The 23,409-nt window shown below is 31.6% G+C and overlaps 28 non-coding genes across 28 annotated transcripts; all 28 read right to left on the reverse strand.

Moving 5' to 3' along the window:
* Positions 1–299: 299 nt before the first annotated feature.
* On the reverse strand, positions 300–373 carry TRNAT-AGU (transfer RNA threonine (anticodon AGU)). Its single transcript has one exon. It is a non-coding gene; the product is annotated as a tRNA-Thr (tRNA).
* A 434-nt stretch (positions 374–807) lies between these two features.
* On the reverse strand, positions 808–880 carry TRNAT-CGU (transfer RNA threonine (anticodon CGU)). The gene has a single exon. It is a non-coding gene; the product is annotated as a tRNA-Thr (tRNA).
* Positions 881–1,319: 439 nt separating this feature from the next.
* Positions 1,320–1,393, reverse strand: TRNAT-AGU (transfer RNA threonine (anticodon AGU)). Its single transcript has one exon. It is a non-coding gene; the product is annotated as a tRNA-Thr (tRNA).
* Positions 1,394–1,827: 434 nt separating this feature from the next.
* Positions 1,828–1,900, reverse strand: TRNAT-CGU (transfer RNA threonine (anticodon CGU)). The gene has a single exon. It is a non-coding gene; the product is annotated as a tRNA-Thr (tRNA).
* A 439-nt stretch (positions 1,901–2,339) lies between these two features.
* Positions 2,340–2,413, reverse strand: TRNAT-AGU (transfer RNA threonine (anticodon AGU)). Its single transcript has one exon. It is a non-coding gene; the product is annotated as a tRNA-Thr (tRNA).
* Positions 2,414–3,359: 946 nt separating this feature from the next.
* On the reverse strand, positions 3,360–3,433 carry TRNAT-AGU (transfer RNA threonine (anticodon AGU)). The gene has a single exon. It is a non-coding gene; the product is annotated as a tRNA-Thr (tRNA).
* Positions 3,434–3,867: 434 nt separating this feature from the next.
* On the reverse strand, positions 3,868–3,940 carry TRNAT-CGU (transfer RNA threonine (anticodon CGU)). The gene has a single exon. It is a non-coding gene; the product is annotated as a tRNA-Thr (tRNA).
* Positions 3,941–4,379: 439 nt separating this feature from the next.
* Positions 4,380–4,453, reverse strand: TRNAT-AGU (transfer RNA threonine (anticodon AGU)). Its single transcript has one exon. It is a non-coding gene; the product is annotated as a tRNA-Thr (tRNA).
* Positions 4,454–6,418: 1,965 nt separating this feature from the next.
* On the reverse strand, positions 6,419–6,492 carry TRNAT-AGU (transfer RNA threonine (anticodon AGU)). Its single transcript has one exon. It is a non-coding gene; the product is annotated as a tRNA-Thr (tRNA).
* A 434-nt stretch (positions 6,493–6,926) lies between these two features.
* On the reverse strand, positions 6,927–6,999 carry TRNAT-CGU (transfer RNA threonine (anticodon CGU)). Its single transcript has one exon. It is a non-coding gene; the product is annotated as a tRNA-Thr (tRNA).
* A 439-nt stretch (positions 7,000–7,438) lies between these two features.
* TRNAT-AGU (transfer RNA threonine (anticodon AGU)) lies at positions 7,439–7,512 on the reverse strand. Its single transcript has one exon. It is a non-coding gene; the product is annotated as a tRNA-Thr (tRNA).
* A 2,474-nt stretch (positions 7,513–9,986) lies between these two features.
* Positions 9,987–10,059, reverse strand: TRNAT-CGU (transfer RNA threonine (anticodon CGU)). Its single transcript has one exon. It is a non-coding gene; the product is annotated as a tRNA-Thr (tRNA).
* Positions 10,060–10,498: 439 nt separating this feature from the next.
* On the reverse strand, positions 10,499–10,572 carry TRNAT-AGU (transfer RNA threonine (anticodon AGU)). The gene has a single exon. It is a non-coding gene; the product is annotated as a tRNA-Thr (tRNA).
* Positions 10,573–12,028: 1,456 nt separating this feature from the next.
* Positions 12,029–12,101, reverse strand: TRNAT-CGU (transfer RNA threonine (anticodon CGU)). Its single transcript has one exon. It is a non-coding gene; the product is annotated as a tRNA-Thr (tRNA).
* A 440-nt stretch (positions 12,102–12,541) lies between these two features.
* TRNAT-AGU (transfer RNA threonine (anticodon AGU)) lies at positions 12,542–12,615 on the reverse strand. Its single transcript has one exon. It is a non-coding gene; the product is annotated as a tRNA-Thr (tRNA).
* Positions 12,616–13,562: 947 nt separating this feature from the next.
* TRNAT-AGU (transfer RNA threonine (anticodon AGU)) lies at positions 13,563–13,636 on the reverse strand. Its single transcript has one exon. It is a non-coding gene; the product is annotated as a tRNA-Thr (tRNA).
* A 434-nt stretch (positions 13,637–14,070) lies between these two features.
* TRNAT-CGU (transfer RNA threonine (anticodon CGU)) lies at positions 14,071–14,143 on the reverse strand. Its single transcript has one exon. It is a non-coding gene; the product is annotated as a tRNA-Thr (tRNA).
* A 947-nt stretch (positions 14,144–15,090) lies between these two features.
* TRNAT-CGU (transfer RNA threonine (anticodon CGU)) lies at positions 15,091–15,163 on the reverse strand. Its single transcript has one exon. It is a non-coding gene; the product is annotated as a tRNA-Thr (tRNA).
* Positions 15,164–15,603: 440 nt separating this feature from the next.
* Positions 15,604–15,677, reverse strand: TRNAT-AGU (transfer RNA threonine (anticodon AGU)). Its single transcript has one exon. It is a non-coding gene; the product is annotated as a tRNA-Thr (tRNA).
* Positions 15,678–16,624: 947 nt separating this feature from the next.
* On the reverse strand, positions 16,625–16,698 carry TRNAT-AGU (transfer RNA threonine (anticodon AGU)). Its single transcript has one exon. It is a non-coding gene; the product is annotated as a tRNA-Thr (tRNA).
* Positions 16,699–17,644: 946 nt separating this feature from the next.
* Positions 17,645–17,718, reverse strand: TRNAT-AGU (transfer RNA threonine (anticodon AGU)). Its single transcript has one exon. It is a non-coding gene; the product is annotated as a tRNA-Thr (tRNA).
* A 947-nt stretch (positions 17,719–18,665) lies between these two features.
* On the reverse strand, positions 18,666–18,739 carry TRNAT-AGU (transfer RNA threonine (anticodon AGU)). The gene has a single exon. It is a non-coding gene; the product is annotated as a tRNA-Thr (tRNA).
* Positions 18,740–19,173: 434 nt separating this feature from the next.
* On the reverse strand, positions 19,174–19,246 carry TRNAT-CGU (transfer RNA threonine (anticodon CGU)). The gene has a single exon. It is a non-coding gene; the product is annotated as a tRNA-Thr (tRNA).
* A 439-nt stretch (positions 19,247–19,685) lies between these two features.
* On the reverse strand, positions 19,686–19,759 carry TRNAT-AGU (transfer RNA threonine (anticodon AGU)). The gene has a single exon. It is a non-coding gene; the product is annotated as a tRNA-Thr (tRNA).
* Positions 19,760–20,706: 947 nt separating this feature from the next.
* TRNAT-AGU (transfer RNA threonine (anticodon AGU)) lies at positions 20,707–20,780 on the reverse strand. Its single transcript has one exon. It is a non-coding gene; the product is annotated as a tRNA-Thr (tRNA).
* Positions 20,781–21,726: 946 nt separating this feature from the next.
* On the reverse strand, positions 21,727–21,800 carry TRNAT-AGU (transfer RNA threonine (anticodon AGU)). Its single transcript has one exon. It is a non-coding gene; the product is annotated as a tRNA-Thr (tRNA).
* Positions 21,801–22,747: 947 nt separating this feature from the next.
* On the reverse strand, positions 22,748–22,821 carry TRNAT-AGU (transfer RNA threonine (anticodon AGU)). The gene has a single exon. It is a non-coding gene; the product is annotated as a tRNA-Thr (tRNA).
* Positions 22,822–23,255: 434 nt separating this feature from the next.
* On the reverse strand, positions 23,256–23,328 carry TRNAT-CGU (transfer RNA threonine (anticodon CGU)). Its single transcript has one exon. It is a non-coding gene; the product is annotated as a tRNA-Thr (tRNA).
* Positions 23,329–23,409: the final 81 nt, after the last annotated feature.

The following is a 23,409-nucleotide window of genomic DNA, read 5'->3' on the forward strand; positions in this document are numbered from 1 at the left end:
ACAAAAGAACACATTTTAAACTCAATCCCATATTTTGAATAGTTCATAAATAAGTGTTTTACATATATTCAACAATATTGCTCAAATCTAGGGTTATATTTCATCTGCCTCTTGCTCATTGAAATACCTTTTTTATTTTTGCAATCACAGTATTGTTACTATAATATTGAAAACACTTTCAGTTTTTATTAGGTTTAAGATGATCTGTTCAACTGAAAGATAAATCAGACTTTTCTAATTGAATTGAATCGCAGGACGACTTAATGAAAATAGTTTTTTATTTAAGAATGAGGAAAGCAAGGCACTGCTGAGATTTGAACTCAGGATCTCCTGTTTACTAGACAGGTGCTTTAACCAGCTAAGCCACAGCACCCTCTTGAAAATGCTTTAAGGAACAGTTTGCCATATGGTGTTCAAGAGAATCCTGAGTTTTTCACTTTCATAATCATTTCTCAGTTCAGAAAACGCTCTACTCAACTACTTTCGACGAGGATACTGATCCTATTCATACACACCTCATTGATATATTGCTTATCTTGTTCATAAATGTTTTAATCATGCCTTCTTTAAGAATGCATTACTTGAATTCAACTCTAGAATGATTTTTTATCTCTATTTTGCTCTTTGTCACTCTTTTTTCCCTTTTTCATTCAAAGCATTACTTTGAAAATCTTCACAATACCACGTTTTTTTGTTTTTCAATTTAAGATGACCCATTATAATGTTCACAGAACAACACTTTTCTTTTTAAAATGTATTAAACATTTGCGTGATGAAAATTATTTTTACATGTAAGGACCAATAATTAGGTGCTGCTGAGATTTGAACTCAGGATTTCCTGTTTACGAGACAGGCGCTTTAACCACTTAGTCACAGCACCTATTTTAGTGATACAGAAGGGATCATTAATTTAGTATTGGTGATCAAATTCTGTGCCTGTGTTAAAGTGTCTTAATATGTATTCTAATGTTAAACAAGCAAGGATTCCTAATCTGTAAACAAGAATAGCTATGTTGTATTACAAAAGAACACATTTTAAACTCAATCCCATATTTTGAATAGTTCATAAATAAGTGTTTTACATATATTCAACAATATTGCTCAAATCTAGGGTTATATTTCATCTGCCTCTTGCTCATTGAAATACCTTTTTTATTTTTGCAATCACAGTATTGTTACTATAATATTGAAAACACTTTCAGTTTTTATTAGGTTTAAGATGATCTGTTCAACTGAAAGATAAATCAGACTTTTCTAATTGAATTGAATCGCAGGACGACTTAATGAAAATAGTTTTTTATTTAAGAATGAGGAAAGCAAGGCACTGCTGAGATTTGAACTCAGGATCTCCTGTTTACTAGACAGGTGCTTTAACCAGCTAAGCCACAGCACCCTCTTGAAAATGCTTTAAGGAACAGTTTGCCATATGGTGTTCAAGAGAATCCTGAGTTTTTCACTTTCATAATCATTTCTCAGTTCAGAAAACGCTCTACTCAACTACTTTAGACGAGGATACTGATCCTATTCATACACACCTCATTGATATATTGCTTATCTTGTTCATAAATGTTTTAATCATGCCTTCTTTAAGAATGCATTACTTGAATTCAACTCTAGAATGATTTTTTATCTCTATTTTGCTCTTTGTCACTCTTTTTTCCCTTTTTCATTCAAAGCATTACTTTGAAAATCTTCACAATACCACGTTTTTTTGTTTTTCAATTAAAGATTACCCATTCTAATGTTCACAGAACAACACTTTTCTTTTTAAAATGTATTAAACATTTGCGTGATGAAAATTATTCTTACATGTAAGGACCGATATTAAGGTGCTGCTGAGATTTGAACTCAGGATTTCCTGTTTACGAGACAGGCGCTTTAACCACTTAGCCACAGCACCTATTTTAGTGATACAGAAGGGATCATTAATTTAGTATTGGTGATCAAATTCTGTGCCTGTGTTAAAGTGTCTTAATAAGTATTCTAATGTTAAACAAGCAAGGATTCCTAATCTGTAAACAAGAATAGCTATGTTGTATTACAAAAGAACACATTTTAAACTCAATCCCTCATTTTGATTAGTTCATAAATAAGTGTTTTACATATATTCATCAATATTGCTCAAATCTAGGGTTATATTTCATCTGCCTCTTGCTCATTGAAATACCTTTTTGATTTTTGCAATCACAGTATTGTTACTATAATATTGAAAACACTTTCAGTTTTTATTAGGTTTAAGATGATCTGTTCAACCGAAAGATAAATCAGACTTTTCTAATTTAATTGAATCGCAGGACGACTTAATGAAAATAATTTTTTATTTAAGAATGAGGAAAGCAAGGCACTGCTGAGATTTGAACTCAGGATCTCCTGTTTACTAGACAGGCGCTTTAACCAGCTAAGCCACAGCACCCTCTTGAAAATGCTTTAAGGAACAGTTTGCCATATGGTGTTCAAGAGAAACCTGAGTTTTTCACTTTCATAATCATTTCTCAGTTCAGAAAACGCACTACTCAAATAGTTTAGACGAAGATACTGATCCTATTCATAAACACCTCATTGATATATTGCTTATCCTGTTCATAAATGTTTTAATTATGCCCTCTTTAAGAATGCATTACTTGAATTCAACTCTAGAATGATTTTTTATCTCTATTTTGCTCTTTGTCACTCTTTTTTCCCTTTTTCATTCAAAGCATCACTTTGAAAATCTTCACAATACCACGTTTTTTTGTTTTTCAATTTAAGGTGACCCATTCTAATGTTCACAGAACAACACTTTTCTTTTTAAAATGTATTAAACATTTGCGTGATGAAAATAATTTTTACATGTAAGGACCAATAATTAGGGGCTGCTGAGATTTGAACTCAGGATTTCTTGTTTACGAGACAGGCGCTTTAACCACTTAGTCACAGCACCTATATTAGTGATACAGAAGGGATCATTAATTTAGTATTGGTGATCAAATTCTGTGCCTGTGTTAAAGTGTCTTAATATGTATTCTAATGTTAAACAAGCAAGGATTCCTAATCTGTAAACAAGAATAGCTATGTTGTATTACAAAATAACACATTTTAAACTCAATCCCATATTTTGAATAGTTCATAAATAAGTGTTTTACATATATTCATCAATATTGCTCAAATCTAGGGTTATATTTCATCTGCCTCTTGCTCATTGAAATACCTTTTTGATTTTTGCAATCACAGTATTGTTACTATAATATTGAAAACACTTTCAGTTTTTATTAGGTTTAAGATGATCTGTTCAACCGAAAGATAAATCAGACTTTTCTAATTTAATTGAATCGCAGGACGACTTAATGAAAATAATTTTTTATTTAAGAATGAGGAAAGCAAGGCACTGCTGAGATTTGAACTCAGGATCTCCTGTTTACTAGACAGGCGCTTTAACCAGCTAAGCCACAGCACCCTTTTGAAAATGCTTTAAGGAACAGTTTGCCATATGGTGTTCAAGAGAAACCTGAGTTTTTCACTTTCATAATCATTTCTCAGTTCAGAAAACGCACTACTCAAATAGTTTAGACGAGGATACTGATCCTATTCATACACACCTCATTGATATATTGCTTATCTTGTTCATAAATGTTTTAATCATGCCTTCTTTAAGAATGCATTACTTGAATTCAACTCTAGAATGATTTTTTATCTCTATTTTGCTCTTTGTCACTCCTTTTTCCCTTTTTCATTCAAAGCATTACTTTGAAAATCTTCACAATACCACGTTTTTTTGTTTTTCAATTTAAGATGACCCATTCTAATGTTCACAGAACAACACTTTTCTTTTTAAAACGTATTAAACATTTGCGTGATGAAAATCATTTTTACATGTAAGGACCAATAATAAGGTGCTGCTGAGATTTGAACTCAGGATTTCCTGTTTACGAGACAGGCGCTTTAACCACTTAGCCACAGCTCCTGTTTTAGTGATACAGAAGGGATCATTAATTTAGTATTGGTGATCAAATTCTGTGCCTGTGTTAAAGTGTCTTAATAAGTATTCTAATGTTAAACAAGCAAGGATTCCTAATCTGTAAACAAGAATAGCTATGTTGTATTACAAAATAACACATTTTAAACTCAATCCCATATTTTGAATAGTTCATAAATAAGTGTTTTACATATATTCATCAATATTGCTCAAATCTAGGGTTATATTTCATCTGCCTCTTGCTCATTGAAATACCTTTTTGATTTTTGCAATCACAGTATTGTTACTATAATATTGAAAACACTTTCAGTTTTTATTAGGTTTAAGATGATCTGTTCAACCGAAAGATAAATCAGACTTTTCTAATTTAATTGAATCGCAGGACGACTTAATGAAAATAATTTTTTATTTAAGAATGAGGAAAGCAAGGCACTGCTGAGATTTGAACTCAGGATCTCCTGTTTACTAGACAGGCGCTTTAACCAGCTAAGCCACAGCACCCTTTTGAAAATGCTTTAAGGAACAGTTTGCCATATGGTGTTCAAGAGAAACCTGAGTTTTTCACTTTCATAATCATTTCTCAGTTCAGAAAACGCACTACTCAAATAGTTTAGACGAGGATACTGATCCTATTGATAAACACCTCATTGATATAGTGCTTATCCTGTTCATAAATGTTTTAATTATGCCTTCTTTAAGAATGCATTACTTGAATTCAACTCTAGAATGATTTTTTATCTCTATTTTGCTCTTTGTCACTCCTTTTTCCCTTTTTCATTCAAAGCATTACTTTGAAAATCTTCACAATACCACTTTTTTTGTTTTTCAATTTAAGATGACCCATTCTAATGTTCACAGAACAACACTTTTCTTTTTAAAACGTATTAAACATTTGCGTGATGAAAATCATTTTTACATGTAAGGACCAATAATAAGGTGCTGCTGAGATTTGAACTCAGGATTTCCTGTTATAAGACAGGCGCTTTAACCACTTAGCCACAGCTCCTGTTTTAGTGATACAGAAGGGATCATTAATTTAGTATTGGTGATCAAATTCTGTGCCTGTGTTAAAGTGTCTTAATAAGTATTCTAATGTTAAACAAGCAAGGATTCCTAATCTGTAAACAAGAATAGCTATGTTGTATTACAAAAGAACACATTTTAAACTCAATCCCATATTTTGATTAGTTCATAAATAAGTGTTTTACATATATTCATCGATATTGCTCAAATCTAGGGTTATATTTCATCTGCCTCTTGCTCATTGAAATACCTTTTTGATTTTTGCAATCACAGTATTGTTACTATAATATTGAAAACACTTTCAGTTTTTATTAGGTTTAAGATGATCTGTTCAACCGAAAAATAAATCAGACTTTTCTAATTTAATTGAATCGCAGGACGAAATAATGAAAATAGTTTTTTATTTAAGAATGAGGAAAAGCAAGGCAATGCTGAGATTTGAACTCAGGATATTCTGCTTACTAGACAGGCGCTTTAACCAGCTAAGCCACAGCACCCTCTTGAAAATGCTTTAAGGAACAGTTTGCCATATGGTGTTCAAGAGAATCCTGAGTTTTTCACTTTCATAATCATTTCTCAGTTCAGAAAACGCTCTACTCAAGTACTTTAGACGAGAATACTGATCCTATTAATAAACACCTCATTGATATATTGCTTATCCTGTTCATAAATGATTTAATTATGCCTTCTTTAAGAATGCATTACTTGATTTCAACTCTAGAATGATTTTTAATCTCTATTTTGCGCTTTGTCACTCTTTTTTCCATTTTTCATTCAAAGCATTACTTTGAAAATCTTCACAATACCACGTTTGTTAGTTTTTCAATTTAAGATGACCCACTCTAATGTTCACAGAACAACACTTTTCTTTTTAAAATGTATTAAACATTTGCGTGATGAAAATTATTTTTACATGTAAGGACCAATAATAAGGTGCTGCTGAGATTTGAACTCAGGATTTCCTGTTTACAAGACAGGCGCTTTAACCACTTAGCCACAGCACCTATTTTAGTAATACAGAAGGGATCATTAATTAAGTATTGGTAATCAAATTCTGTGCCTGTGTTAAAGTGTCTTAATATGTATTCTAATGTTAAACAAGCAAGGATTCCTAATCTGTAAACAAGAATAGCTATGTTGTATTACAAAAGAACACATTTTAAACTCAATCCCATATTTTGAATAGTTCATAAATAAGTGTTTTACATATATTCAACAATATTGCTCAAATCTAGGGTTATATTTCATCTGCCTCTTGCTCATTGAAATACCTTTTTTATTTTTGCAATCACAGTATTGTTACTATAATATTGAAAACACTTTCAGTTTTTATTAGGTTTAAGATGATCTGTTCAACTGAAAGATAAATCTGACTTTTCTAATTGAATTGAATCGCAGGACGACTTAATGAAAATAGTTTTTTATTTAAGAATGAGGAAAGCAAGGCACTGCTGAGATTTGAACTCAGGATCTCCTGTTTACTAGACAGGTGCTTTAACCAGCTAAGCCACAGCACCCTCTTGAAAATGCTTTAAGGAACAGTTTGCCATATGGTGTTCAAGAGAATCCTGAGTTTTTCACTTTCATAATCATTTCTCAGTTCAGAAAACGCTCTACTCAACTACTTTCGACGAGGATACTGATCCTATTCATACACACCTCATTGATATATTGCTTATCTTGTTCATAAATGTTTTAATCATGCCTTCTTTAAGAATGCATTACTTGAATTCAACTCTAGAATGATTTTTTATCTCTATTTTGCTCTTTGTCACTCTTTTTTCCCTTTTTCATTCAAAGCATTACTTTGAAAATCTTCACAATACCACGTTTTTTTGTTTTTCAATTTAAGATGACCCATTATAATGTTCACAGAACAACACTTTTCTTTTTAAAATGTATTAAATATTTGCGTGATGAAAATTATTTTTACATGTAACGACCAATAATTAGGTGCTGCTGAGATTTGAACTCAGGATTTCCTGTTTACGAGACAGGCGCTTTAACCACTTAGTCACAGCACCTATTTTAGTGATACAGAAGGGATCATTAATTTAGTATTGGTGATCAAATTCTGTGCCTGTGTTAAAGTGTCTTAATATGTATTCTAATGTTAAACAAGCAAGGATTCCTAATCTGTAAACAAGAATAGCTATGTTGTATTACAAAATAACACATTTTAAACTCAATCCCATATTTTGAATAGTTCATAAATAAGTGTTTTACATATATTCATCAATATTGCTCAAATCTAGGGTTATATTTCATCTGCCTCTTGCTCATTGAAATACCTTTTTGATTTTTGCAATCACAGTATTGTTACTATAATATTGAAAACACTTTCAGTTTTTATTAGGTTTAAGATGATCTGTTCAACCGAAAGATGAATCAGACTTTTCTAATTTAATTGAATCGCAGGACGACTTAATGAAAATAATTTTTTATTTAAGAATGAGGAAAGCAAGGCACTGCTGAGATTTGAACTCAGGATCTCCTGTTTACTAGACAGGCGCTTTAACCAGCTAAGCCACAGCACCCTCTTGAAAATGCTTTAAAGAACAGTTTGCCATATGGTGTTCAAGAGAATCCTGAGTTTTTCACTTTCATAATCATTTCTCAGTTCAGAAAACGCTCTACTCAACTACTTTAGACGAGGATACTGATCCTATTCATACACACCTCATTGATATATTGCTTATCTTGTTCATAAATGTTTTAATCATGCCTTCTTTAAGAATGCATTACTTGAATTCAACTCTAGAATGATTTTTTATCTCTATTTTGCTCATTGTCACTCTTTTTTCCCTTTTTCATTCAAAGCATTACTTTGAAAATCTTCACAATACCACGTTTTTTTGTTTTTCAATTAAAGATGACCCTTTCTAATGTTCACAGAACAACACTTTTCTTTTTAAAATGTATTAAACATTTGCTTAATGAAAATTATTTTTACATGTAAGGACCAATATTAAGGTGCTGCTGAGATCTGAACTCGGGATTTCCTGTTTACGAGACAGGCGCTTTAACCACTTAGCCACAGCTCCTGTTTTAGTGATACAGAAGGGATCATTAATTTAGTATTGGTGATCAAATTCTGTGCCTGTGTTAAAGTGTCTTAATAAGTATTCTAATGTCAAACAAGCAAGGATTCCTAATCTGTAAACAAGAATAGCTATGTTGTATTACAAAAGAACACATTTTAAACTCAATCCCATATTTTGATTAGTTCATAAATAAGTGTTTTACATATATTCATCAATATTGCTCAAATCTAGGGTTATATTTCATCTGCCTCTTGCTCATTGAAATACCTTTTTGATTTTTGCAATCACAGTATTGTTACTATAATATTGAAAACACTTTCAGTTTTTATTAGGTTTAAGATGATCTGTTCAACCGAAAGATGAATCAGACTTTTCTAATTTAATTGAATCGCAGGACGACTTAATGAAAATAATTTTTTATTTAAGAATGCGGAAAGCAAGGCACTGCTGAGATTTGAACTCAGGATCTCCTGTTTACTAGACAGGTACTTTAACCAGCTAAGCCACAGCACCCTCTTGAAAATGCTTTAAGGAACAGTGTGCCATATGGTGTTCAAGAGAAACCTGAGTTTTTCACTTTCATATTCATTTCTCAGTTCAGAAAACGCTCTACTCAACTACTTTAGACGAGGATACTGATCCTATTCATACACACCTCATTGATATATTGCTTATCTTGTTCATAAATGTTTTAATCATGCCTTCTTTAAGAATGCATTACTTGAATTCAACTCTAGAATGATTTTTTATCTCTATTTTGCTCTTTGTCACTCTTTTTTCCCTTTTTCATTCAAAGCATTACTTTGAAAATCTTCACAATACCACGTTTTTTTGTTTTTCAATTAAAGATGACCCATTCTAATGTTCACAGAACAACACTTTTCTTTTTAAAATGTATTAAACATTTGCGTGATGAAAATTATTTTTACATGTAAGGACCAATATTAAGGTGCTGCTGAGATTTGAACTCGGGATTTCCTGTTTACGAGACAAGCGCTTTAACCACTTAGCCACAGCACCTATTTTAGTGATACAGAAGGGATCATTAATTTAGTATTGGTGATCAAATTCTGTGCCTGTGTTAAAGTGTCTTAATAAGTATTCTAATGTTAAACAAGCAAGGATTCCTAATCTGTAAACAAGAATAGCTATGTTGTATTACAAAAGAACACAATTTAAACTCAATCCCATATTTTGAATAGTTCATAAATAAGTGTTTTACATATATTCATCAATATTGCTCAAATCTAGGGTTATATTTCATCTGCCTCTTGCTCATTGAAATACCTTTTTGATTTTTGCAATCACAGTATTGTTACTATAATATTGAAAACACTTTCAGTTTTTATTAGGTTTAAGATGATCTGTTCAACCAAAAGATAAATCGAACTTTTCTAATTGAATTGAATCGCAGTACGACTTAATGAAAATAGTTTTTTATTTAAGAATGAGGAAATCAAGGCACTGCTGAAATTTGAACTCAGGATCTCCTGTTCACTAGACAGGCGCTTTAACCAGCTAAGCCACAGCACCCTCTTGGAAATGCTTTAAGGAACAGTTTGCCATATGGTGTTCAAGAGAATCCTGAGTTTTTCACTTTCCTAATCATTTCTCAGTTCAGAAAACGCTCTACTCAACTACTTTGGACGAGGATACTGATCCTATTGATAAACACCTCATTGATATATTGCTTATCCTGTTCATAAATGTTTTAATTATGCCTTCTTTAAGAATGCATTACTTGATTTCAACTCTAGAATGATTTTTTATCTCTATTTTGCTCTTTATCACTCTTTTTTCCCTTTTTCATTCAAAGCATTACTTTGAAAATCTTCACAATACCACGTTTTTTTGTTTTTCAATTTAAGATGACCCATTCTAATGTTCACAGAACAACACTTTTCTTTTTAAAATGTATTAAACATTTGCGTGACGAAAATTATTTTTACATGTAAGGACCAATAACAAGGTGCTGCTGAGATTTGAACTCAGGATTTCCTGTTTACGAGACAGGCGCTTTAACCACTTAGTCACAGCACCTATTTTAGTGATACAGAAGGGATCATTAATTTAGTATTGGTGATCAAATTCTGTGCCTGTGTTAAAGTGTCTTAATATGTATTCTAATGTTAAACAAGCAAGGATTCCTAATCTGTAAACAAGAATAGCTATGTTGTATTACAAAATAACACATTTTAAACTCAATCCCATATTTTGAATAGTTCATAAATAAGTGTTTTACATATATTCATCAATATTGCTCAAATCTAGGGTTATATTTCATCTGCCTCTTGCTCATTGAAATACCTTTTTGATTTTTGCAATCACAGTATTGTTACTATAATATTGAAAACACTTTCAGTTTTTATTAGGTTTAAGATGATCTGTTCAACCAAAAGATAAATTGAACTTTTCTAATTGAATTGAATCGCAGGACGACTTAATGAAAATCGTTTTTTATTTAAGAATGAGGAAAGAAAGGCACTGCTGAGATTTGAACTCAGGATCTCCTGTTTACTAGACAGGCGCTTTAACCAGCTAAGCCACAGCACCCTCTTGAAAATGCTTTAAGGAACAGTTTGCCATATGGTGTTCAAGAGAATCCTGAGTTTTTCACTTTCATAATCATTTCTCAGTTCAGAAAACGCTCTACTCAACTACTTTAGACGAGGATACTGATCCTATTGATAAACACCTCATTGATATATTGCTTATCCTGTTCATAAATGTTTTAATTATGCCTTCTTTAAGAATGCATTACTTGATTTCAACTCTAGAATGATTTTTCATCTCTATTTTGCTCTTTGTCACTCTTTTTTCCCTTTTTCATTCAAAGCATTACTTTGAAAATCTTCACAATACCACGTTTTTTTGTTTTTCAATTTAAGTTGACCCATTCTAATGTTCACAGAACAACACTTTTCTTTTTAAACTGTATTAAACATTTGCGTGATGAAAATTATTTTTACATGTAAGGACCAATAATAAGGTGCTGCTGAGATTTGAACTCAGGATTTCCTGGTTATGAGACAGGCGCTTTAACCACTTAGTCACAGCACCTATTTTAGTGATACAGAAGGGATCATTAATTTAGTATTGGTGATCAAATTCTGTGCCTGTGTTAAAGTGTCTTAATAAGTATTCTAATGTTAAACAAGCAAGGATTCCTAATCTGTAAACAAGAATAGCTATGTTGTATTACAAAAGAACACATTTTAAACTCAATCCCATATTTTGATTAGTTCCTAAATAAGTGTTTTACATATATTCATCAATATTGCTCAAACCTAGGGTTATATTTCATCTGCCTCTTGCTCATTGAAATACCTTTTTGATTTTTGCAATTACAGTATTGTTACTATAATATTGAAAACACTTTCAGTTTTTATTAGGTTTAAGATGATCTGTTCAACCGAAAGATAAATCAGACTTTTCTAATTTAATTGAATCGCAGGACGACTTAATGAAAATCATTTTTTTTATTTAAGAATGAGGAAAGCAAGGCACTGCTGAGATTTGAACTCAGGATCTCCTGTTTACTAGACAGGCGCTTTAACCAGCTAAGCCACAGAACCCTCTTGAAAATGCTTTAAGGAACAGTTTGCCATATGGTGTTCAAGAGAAACCTGAGTTTTTCACTTTCATAATCATTTCTCAGTTCAGAAAACGCACTACTCAAATAGTTTAGACGAGGATACTGATCCTATTCATAAACACCTCATTGATATATTGCTTATCCTGTTCATAAATGTTTTAATTATGCCTTCTTTAAGAATGCATTACTTGAATTCAACTCTAGAATGATTTTTTATCTCTATTTTGCTCTTTGTCACTCTTTTTTCCCTTTTTCATTCAAAGCATTACTTTGAAAATCTTCACAATACCACGTTTTTTTGTTTTTCAATTTAAGATGACCCATTCTAATGTTCACAGAACAACACTTTTCTTTTTAAAATGTATTAAACATTTGCGTGACGAAAATTATTTTTACATGTAAGGACCAATAATAAGGTGCTGCTGAGATTTGAACTCAGGATTTCCTGTTTACGAGACAGGCGCTTTAACCACTTAGTCACAGCACCTATTTTAGTGATACAGAAGGGATCATTAATTTAGTATTGGTGATCAAATTCTGTGCCTGTGTTAAAGTGTCTTAATATGTATTCTAATGTTAAACAAGCAAGGATTCCTAATCTGTAAACAAGAATAGCTATGTTGTATTACAAAATAACACATTTTAAACTCAATCCCATATTTTGAATAGTTCATAAATAAGGGTTTTACATATATTCATCAATATTGCTCAAATCTAGGGTTATATTTCATCTGCCTCTTGCTCATTGAAATACCTTTTTGATTTTTGCAATCACAGTATTGTTACTATAATATTGAAAACACTTTCAGTTTTTATTAGGTTTAAGATGATCTGTTCAACCGAAAGATAAATCAGACTTTTCTAATGTAATTGAATCGCAGGACGACTTAATGAAAATAATTTTTTTATTTAAGAATGAGGAAAGCAAGGCACTGCTGAGATTTGAACTCAGGATCTCCTGTTTACTAGACAGGCGCTTTAACCAGCTAAGCCACAGCACCCTCTTGAAAATGCTTTAAGGAACAGTTTGCCATATGGTGTTCAAGAGAATCCTGAGTTTTTCACTTTCATAATCATTTCTCAGTTCAGAAAACGCTCTACTCAACTACTTTAGACGAGGATACTGATCCTATTGATAAACACCTCATTGATATATTGCTTATCCTGTTCATAAATGTTTTAATTATGCCTTCTTTAAGAATGCATTACTTGATTTCAACTCTAGAATTATTTTTCATCTCTATTTTGCTCTTTGTCACTCTTTTTTCCCTTTTTCATTCAAAGCATTACTTTGAAAATCTTCACAATACCACGTTTTTTTGTTTTTCAATTTAAGATGACCCATTCTAATGTTCACAGAACAACACTTTTCTTTTTAAACTGTATTAAACATTTGCGTGATGAAAATTATTTTTACATGTAAGGACCAATAATAAGGTGCTGCTGAGATTTGAACTCAGGATTTCCTGGTTATGAAACAGGCGCTTTAACCACTTAGTCACAGCACCTATTTTAGTGATACAGAAGGGATCATTAATTTAGTATTGGTGATCAAATTCTGTGCCTGTGTTAAAGTGTCTTAATAAGTATTCTAATGTTAAACAAGCAAGGATTCCTAACCTGTAAACAAGAATAGCTATGTTGTATTACAAAAGAACACATTTTAAACTCAATCCCATATTTTGATTAGTTCATAAATAAGTGTTTTACATATATTCATCAATATTGCTCAAATCTAGGGTTATATTTCATCTGCCTCTTGCTCATTGAAATACCTTTTTGATTTTTGCAATCACAGTATTGTTACTATAATATTGAAAACACTTTCAGTTTTTATTAGGTTTAAGATGATCTGTTCAACCGAAAGATAAATCAGACTTTTCTAATGTAATTGAATCGCAGGACGACTTAATGAAAATAATTTTTTTATTTAAGAATGAGGAATGCAAGGCACTGCTGAGATTTGAACTCAGGATCTCCTGTTTACTAGACAGGCGCTTTAACCAGCTAAGCCACAGCACCCTCTTGAAAATGCTTTAAGGAACAGTTTGCCATATGGTGTTCAAGAGAAACCTGAGTTTTTCACTTTCATAATCATTTCTCAGTTCAGAAAACGCACTACTCAAATAGTTTAGACGAGGATACTGATCCTATTCATAAACACCTCATTGATATATTGCTTATCCTGTTCATAAATGTTTTAATTATGCCTTCTTTAAGAATGCATTACTTGTATTCAACTCTAGAATGATTTTTTATCTCTATTTTGCTCTTTGTCACTCTTTTTTCCCTTTTTCATTCAAAGCATTACATTGAAAATCTTCACAATACCACGTTTTTTTGTTTTTTAATTTAAGATGACCCATTCTAATGTTCACAGAACAACACTTTTCTTTTTAAAATGTATTAAACATTTGCGTGATGAAAATTATTTTTACATGTGAGGACCAATAATAAGGTGCTGCTGAGATTTGAACTCAGGATTTCCTGTTTACGAGACAGGCGCTTTAACCACTTAGTCACAGCACCTATTTTAGTGATACAGAAGGGATCATTAATTTAGTATTGGTGATCAAATTCTGTGCCTGTGTTAAAGTGTCTTAATATGTATTCTAATGTTAAACAAGCAAGGATTCCTAATCTGTAAACAACAATAGCTATGTTGTATTACAAAATAACACATTTTAAACTCAATCCCATATTTTGAATAGTTCATAAATAAGTGTTTTACATATATTCATCAATATTGCTCAAATCTAGGGTTATATTTAATCTGCCTCTTGCTCATTGAAATACCTTTTTGATTTTTGCAATCACAGTATTGTTACTATAATATTGAAAACACTTTCAGTTTTTATTAGGTTTAAGATGATCTGTTCAACCAAAAGATAAATCGAACTTTTCTAATTGAATTGAATCGCAGTACGACTTAATGAAAATAGTTTTTTATTTAAGAATGAGGAAAGAAAGGTACTGCTGAGATTTGAACTCAGGATCTCCTGTTTACTAGACAGCCGCTTTAACCAGCTAAGCCACAGCACCCTCTTGAAAATGCTTTAAGGAACAGTTTGCCATATGGTGTTCAAGAGAATCCTGAGTTTTTCACTTTCATAATCATTTCTCAGTTCAGAAAATGCTCTACTCAACTACTTTAGACGAGGATACTGATCCTATTGATAAACACCTCATTGATATATTGCTTATCCTGTTCATAAATGTTTTAATTATGCCTTCTTTAAGAATGCATTACTTGATTTCAACTCTAGAATGATTTTTCATCTCTATTTTGCTCTTTGTCACTCTTTTTTCCCTTTTTCATTCAAAGCATTACTTTGAAAATCTTCACAATACCACGTTTTTTTGTTTTTCAATTTAAGATGACCCATTCTAATGTTCACAGAACAACACTTTTCTTTTTAAAATGTATTAAACATTTGCGTGATGAAAATAATTTTTACATGTAAGGACCAATAATAAGGTGCTGCTGAGATTTGAACTCAGGATTTCCTGTTTACGAGACAGGCGCTTTAACCACTTAGCCACAGCACCTATTTTAGTGATGCAGAAGGGATCATTAATTTAGTATTGGTGATCAAATTCTGTGCCTGTGTTAAAGTCTCTTAATATGTATTCTAATGTTAAACAAGCAAGGATTCCTAATCTGTAAACAAGAATAGCTATGTTGTATTACAAAAGAACACATTTTAAACTCAATCCCATATTTTGAATAGTTCATAAATAAGTGTTTTACATATATTCATCAATATTGCTCAAATCTAGGGTTATATTTCATCTGCCTCTTGCTCATTGAAATACCTTTTTGATTTTTGCAATCGCAGTATTGTTACTATAATATTGAAAACACTTTCAGTTTTTATTAGGTTTAAAAGGATCTGTTCAACCGAAAGATAAATCAGACTTTTCTAATTTAATTGAATCGCAGGACGACTTAATGAAAATAATTTTTTTATTTAAGAATGAGGAAAGCAAGGCACTGCTGAGATTTGAACTCAGGATCTCCTGTTTACTAGACAGGCGCTTTAACCAGCTAAGCCACAGCACCCTCTTGAAAATGCTTTAAGGAACAGTTTGCCATATGGTGTTCAAGAGAAACCTGAGTTTTTCACTTTCATAATCATTTCTCAGTTCAGAAAACGCACTACTCAAATAGTTTAGACGAGGATACTGATCCTATTCATAAACACCTCATTGATATATTGCTTATCCTGTTCATAAATGTTTTAATTATGCCTTCTTTAAGAATGCATTACTTGAATTCAACTCTAGAATGATTTTTTATGTCTATTTTTCTCTTTGTCACTCTTTTTTCCCTTTTTCATTCAAAGCATTACTTTGAAAATCTTCACAATACCACGTTTTTTAGTTTTTCAATTTAAGATGACCCATTCTAATGTTCACAGAACAACACTTTTCTTTTTAAAATGTATTAAACATTTGCGTGCTGAAAATTATTATTACATGTAAGGACCAATAATAAGGTGCTGCTGAGATTTGAACTCAGGATTTCCTGTTTATGAGACAGGCGCTTTAACCACTTAGCCACAGCAGCTATTTTAGTGATACAGAACGGATCATTAATTTAGTATTGGTGATCAAATTCTGTGCCTGTGTTAAAGTGTCTTAATATGTATTCTAATGTTAAACAAGCAAGGATTTCTAATCTGTAAACAAGAATAGCTATGTTGTATCACAAAAGAACACATTTTAAACTCAATCCCATATTTTGAATAGTTCATAAATAAGTGTTGTACATATATTCATCAATATTGCTCAAATCTAGGGTTATATTTCATCTGCCTCTTGCTCATTGAAATACCTTTCTGATTTTTGCAATCACAGTATTGATACTATAATATTGAAAACACTTTCAGTTTTTATTAGGTTTAAGATGATCTGTTCAACCGAAAGATAAATCAGACTTTTCTAATTTAATTGAATCGCAGGACGACTTAATGAAAATAATTTTTTTATTTAAGAATGAGGAAAGCAAGGCACTGCTGAGATTTGAACTCAGGATCTCCTGTTTACTAGACAGGCGCTTTAACCAGCTAAGCCACAGCACCCTCTTGAAAATGCTTTAAGGAACAGTTTGCCATATGGTGTTCAAGAGAAACCTGAGTTTTTCACTTTCATAATCATTTCTCAGTTCAGAAAACGCACTACTCAAATAGTTTAGACGAGGATACTGATCCTATTCATAAACACCTCATTGATATATTGCTTATCCTGTTCATAAATGTTTTAATTATGCCTTCTTTAAGAATGCATTACTTGAATTCAACTCTAGAATGATTTTTTATGTCTATTTTGCTCTTTGTCACTCTTTTTTCCCTTTTTCATTCAAAACAGTACTTTGAAAATCTTCACAACACCACGTTTTTTTGTTTTTCAATTTAAGATGACCCATTCTAATGTTCACAGAACAATACTTTTCTTTTTAAAATGTATTAAACATTTGCGTGATGAAAATTATTTTTACATGTAAGGACCAATAATAAGGTGCTGCTGAGATTTGAACTCAGGATTTCCTGTTTATGAGACAGGCGCTTTAACCACTTAGCCACACTACCTATTTTAGTGATACAGAAGGGATCATTAATTTAGTATTGGTGATCAAATTCTGTGCCTGTGTTAAAGTGTCTTAATATGTATTCTAATGTTAAACAAGCAAGGATTCCTAATCTGTAAACAAGAATAGCTATGTTGTATTACAAAAGAACACATTTTAAACTCAATCCCATATTTTGAATAGTTCATAAATAATTGTTTTACATATATTCATCAATATTGCTCAAATCTAGGGTTATATTTCATCTGCCTCTTGCTCATTGAAATACCTTTTTGATTTTTGCAATCACAGTATTGTTACTATAATATTGAAAACACTTTCAGTTTTGATTAGGTTTAAGATGATCTGTTCAACCGAAAGATAAATCAGACTTTTCTAATTGAATTGAATCGCAGGACGACTTAATGAAAATAATTTTTTATTTAAGAATGAGGAAAGCAAGGCACTGCTGAGATTTGAACTCAGGATCTCCTGTTTACTAGACAGGCGCTTTAACCAGCTAAGCCACAGCACCCTCTTGAAAACGCTTTAAGGAACAGTTTGCCATATGGTGTTCAAGAGAATCCTGAGTTTTTCACTTTCATAATCATTTCTCAGTTCAGAAAACGCTCTACTCAACTACTTTAGACGAGGATACTGATCCTATTCATAAACACCTCATTGATATATTGCTTATCTTGTTCATAAATGTTTTAATTATGCCTTCTTTAAGAATGCATTACTTGATTTCAACTCTAGAATGATTTTTCATCTCTATTTTGCTCTTTGTCACTCTTTTTTCCCTTTTTCATTCAAAGCATTACTTTGAAAATCTTCACAATACCACGTTTTTTTGTTTTTCAATTTAAGATGACCCATTCTAATGTTCACAGAACAACACTTTTCTTTTTAAAATGTATTAAACATTTGCGTGATGAAAATAATTTTTACATGTAAGGACCAATAATAAGGTGCTGCTAAGATTTGAACTCAGGATTTCCTGGTTATGAGACAGGCGCTTTAACCACTTAGTCACAGCACCTATTTTAGTGATACAGAAGGGATCATTAATTTAGTATTGGTGATCAAATTCTGTGCCTGTGTTAAAGTGTCTTAATAAGTATTCTAATGTTAAACAAGCAAGGATTCCTAATCTGTAAACAAGAATAGCTATGTTGTATTACAAAAGAACACATTTTAAACTCAATCCCATATTTTGATTAGTTCATAAATAAGTGTTTTACATATATTCATCAATATTGCTCAAGTCTAGGGTTATATTTCATCTGCCTCTTGCTCATTGAAATACCTTTTTGATTTTTGCAATCACAGTATTGTTACTATAATATTGAAAACACTTTCAGTTTTTATTAGGTTTAAGATGATCTGTTCAACCGAAAGATAAATCAGACTTTTCTAATGTAATTGAATCGCAGGACGACTTAATGAAAATAATTTTTTTATTTAAGAATGAGGAATGCAAGGCACTGCTGAGATTTGAACTCAGGTTCTCCTGTTTACTAGACAGGCGCTTTAACCAGCTAAGCCACAGCACCCTCTTGAAAATGCTTTAAGGAACATTTTGCCATATGGTGTTCAAGAGAAACCTGAGTTTTTCACTTTCATAATCATTTCTCAGTTCAGAAAACGCACTACTCAAATAGTTTAGACGAGGATACTGATCCTATTCATAAACACCTCATTGATATATTGCTTATCCTGTTCATAAATGTTTTAATTATGCCTTCTTTAAGAATGCATTACTTGAATTCAACTCTAGAATGATTTTTTATCTCTATTTTGCTCTTTGTCACTCTTTTTTCCCTTTTTCATTCAAAGCATTACTTTGAAAATCTTCACAATACCACGTTTTTTTGTTTTTCAATTTAAGATGACCCATTCTAATGTTCACAGAACAACACTTTTCTTTTTAAAATGTATTAAACATTTGCGTGATGAAAATTATTTTTACATGTAAGGACCAATAATAAGGTGCTGCTGAGATTTGAACTCAGGATTTCCTGTTTACGAGACAGGCACTTTAACCACTTAGTCACAGCACCTATTTTAGTGATACAGAAGGGATCATTAATTTAGTATTGGTGATCAAATTCTGTGCCTGTGTTAAAATGTCTTAATATGTATTCTAATGTTAAACAAGCAAGGATTCCTAATCTGTAAACAAGAATAGCTATGTTGTATTACAAAATAACACATTTTAAACTCAATCCCATATTTTGAATAGTTCATAAATAAGTGTTTTACATATATTCATCAATATTGCTCAAATCTAGGGTTATATTTCATCTGCCTCTTGCTCATTGAAATACCTTTTTGATTTTTGCAATCACAGTATTGTTACTATAATATTGAAAACACTTTCAGTTTTTATTAGGTTTAAGATGATCTGTTCAACCAAAAGATAAATCGAACTTTTCTAATTGAATTGAATCGCAGGACGACTTAATGAAAATAGTTTTTTATTTAAGAATGAGGAAAGAAAGGTACTGCTGAGATTTGAACTCAGGATCTCCTGTTTACTAGACAGGCGCTTTAACCAGCTAAGCCACAGCACCCTCTTGAAAATGCTATAAGGAACAGTTTGCCATATGGTGTTCAAGAGAATCCTGAGTTTTTCACTTTCATAATCATTTCTCAGTTCAGAAAACGCTCTACTCAACTACTTTAGACGAGGATACTGATCCTATTGATAAACACCTCATTGATATATTGCTTATCCTGTTCATAAATGTTTTAATTATGCCTTCTTTAAGAATGCATTACTTGATTTCAACTCTAGAATGATTTTTCATCTCTATTTTGCTCTTTGTCACTCTTTTTTCCCTTTTTCATTCAAAGCATTACTTTGAAAATCTTCACAATACCACGTTTTTTTGTTTTTCAATTTAAGATGACCCATTCTAATGTTCACAGAACAACACTTTTCTTTTTAAAATGTATTAAACATTTGCGTGATGAAAATAATTTTTACATGTAAGGACCAATAATAAGGTGCTGCTGAGATTTGAACTCAGGATTTCCTGGTTATGAGACAGGCGCTTTAACCACTTAGTCACAGCACCTATTTTAGTGATACAGAAGGGATCATTAATTTAGTATTGGTGATCAAATTCTGTGCCTGTGTTAAAGTGTCTTAATAAGTATTCTAATGTTAAACAAGCAAGGATTCCTAATCTGTAAACAAGAATAGCTATGTTGTATTACAAAAGAACACATTTTAAACTCAATCCCATATTTTGATTAGTTCATAAATAAGTGTTTTACATATATTCATCAATATTGCTCAAGTCTAGGGTTATATTTCATCTGCCTCTTGCTCATTGAAATACCTTTTTGATTTTTGCAATCACAGTATTGTTACTATAATATTGAAAACACTTTCAGTTTTTATTAGGTTTAAGATGATCTGTTCAACCGAAAGATAAATCAGACTTTTCTAATGTAATTGAATCGCAGGACGACTTAATGAAAATAATTTTTTTATTTAAGAATGAGGAATGCAAGGCACTGCTGAGATTTGAACTCAGGTTCTCCTGTTTACTAGACAGGCGCTTTAACCAGCTAAGCCACAGCACCCTCTTGAACATGCTTTAAGGAACATTTTGCCATATGGTGTTCAAGAGAAACCTGAGTTTTTCACTTTCATAATCATTTCTCAGTTCAGAAAACGCACTACTCAAATAGTTTAGACGAGGATACTGATCCTATTCATAAACACCTCATTGATATATTGCTTATCCTGTTCATAAATGTTTTAATTATGCCTTCTTTAAGAATGCATTACTTGAATTCAACTCTAGAATGATTTTTTATCTCTATTTTGCTCTTTGTCACTCTTTTTTCCCTTTTTCATTCAAAGCATTACTTTGAAAATCTTCACAATACCACGTTTTTTTGTTTTTCAATTTAAGATGACCCATTCTAATGTTCACAGAACAACACTTTTCTTTTTAAAATGTATTAAACATTTGCGTGATGAAAATTATTTTTACATGTAAGGACCAATAATAAGGTGCTGCTGAGATTTGAACTCAGGATTTCCTGTTTACGAGACAGGCGCTTTAACCACTTAGTCACAGCACATATTTTAGTGATACAGAAGGGATCATTAATTTAGTATTGGTGATCAAATTCTGGGCCTGTGTTAAAGTGTCTTAATATGTATTCTAATGTTAAACAAGCAAGGATTCCTAATCTGTAAACAAGAATAGCAATGTTTTATTACAAAATAACACATTTTAAACTCAATCCCATATTTTGAATAGTTCATAAATAAGTGTTTTACATATATTCATCAATATTGCTCAAATCTAGGGTTATATTTCATCTGCCTCTTGCTCATTGAAATACCTTTTTGATTTTTTTAATCACAGTATTGTTACTATAATATTGAAAACACTTTCAGTTTTTATTAGGTTTAAGATGATCTGTTCAACCAAAAGATAAATCGAACTTTTCTAATTGAATTGAATCGCAGGACGACTTAATGAAAATAGTTTTTTATTTAAGAATGAGGAAAGAAAGGTACTGCTGAGATTTGAACTCAGGATCTCCTGTTTACTAGACAGGCGCTTTAACCAGCTAAGCCACAGCACCCTCTTGAAAATGCTTTAAGGAACAGTTTGCCATATGGTGTTCAAGAGAATCCTGAGTTTTTCACTTTCATAATCATTTCTCAGTTCAGAAAACGCTCTACTCAACTACTTTAGACGAGGATACTGATCCTATTGATAAACACCTCATTGATATATTGCTTATCCTGTTCATAAATGTTTTAATTATGCCTTCTTTAAGAATGCATTACTTGATTTCAACTCTAGAATGATTTTTCATCTCTATTTTGCTCTCTGTCACTCTTTTTTCCCTTTTTCATTCAAAGCATTACTTTGAAAATCTTCACAATACCACGTTTTTTTGTTTTTCAATTTAAGATGACCCATTCTAATGTTCACAGAACAACACTTTTCTTTTTAAAATGTATTAAAAATTTGCGTGATGAAAATTATTTTTACATGTAAGGACCAATAATAAGGTGTTGCTGAGATTTGAACTCAGGATTTCCTGGTTATGAGACAGGCGCTTTAACCACTTAGTCACAGCACCTATTTTAGTGATACAGAAGGGATCATTAATTTAGTATTGGTGATCAAATTCTGTGCCTGTGTTAAAGTGTCTTAATAAGTATTCTAATGTTAAACAAGCAAGGATTCCTAATCTGTAAACAAGAATAGCTATGTTGTATTACAAAAGAACACATTTTAAACTCAATCCCATATTTTGATTAGTTCATAAATAAGTGTTTTACATATATTCATCAATATTGCTCAAATCTAGGGTTATATTTCATCTGCCTCTTGCTCATTGAAATACCTTTTTGATTTTTGCAATCACAGTATTGTTACTATAATATTGAAAACACTTTCAGTTTTTATTAGGTTTAAGATGATCTGTTCAACCGAAAGATAAATCAGACTTTTCTAATGTAATTGAATCGCAGGACGACTTAATGAAAATAATTTTTTTATTTAAGAATGAGGAAAGCAAGGCACTGCTGAGATTTGAACTCAGGATCTCCTGTTTACTAGACAGGCGCTTTAACCAGCTAAGCCACAGCACCCTCTTGAAAATGCTTTAAGGAACAGTTTGCCATATGGTGTTCAAGAGAAACCTGAGTTTTTCACTTTCATAATCATTTCTCAGTTCAGAAAACGCACTACTCAAATAGTTTAGACGAGGATACTGATCCTATTCATAAACACCTCATTGATATATTGCTTATCCTGTTCATAAATGTTTTAATTATGCCTTCTTTAAGAATGCATTACTTGAATTCAACTCTAGAATGAATTTTTATCTCTATTTTGCTCTTTGTCACTCTTTTTTCCCTTTTTCATTCAAAGCATTACTTTGAAAATCTTCACAATACCACGTTTTTTTGTTTTTCAATTTAAGATGACCCATTCTAATGTTCACAGAACAACACTTTTCTTTTTAAAATGTATTAAACATTTGCGTGATGAAAATTATTTTTACATGTAAGGACCAATAATAAGGTGCTGCTGAGATTTGAACTCAGGATTTCCTGTTTACGAGACAGGCGCTTTAACCACTTAGTCACAGCACCTATTTTAGTGATACAGAAGGGATCATTAATTTAGTATTGGTGATCAAATTCTGTGCCTGTGTTAAAGTGTCTTAATATGTA

Source organism: Triturus cristatus, chromosome 8 (assembly GCF_964204655.1).
Source record: "Triturus cristatus chromosome 8, aTriCri1.1, whole genome shotgun sequence".
Taxonomy (NCBI): Eukaryota; Metazoa; Chordata; class Amphibia; order Caudata; family Salamandridae; genus Triturus; species Triturus cristatus.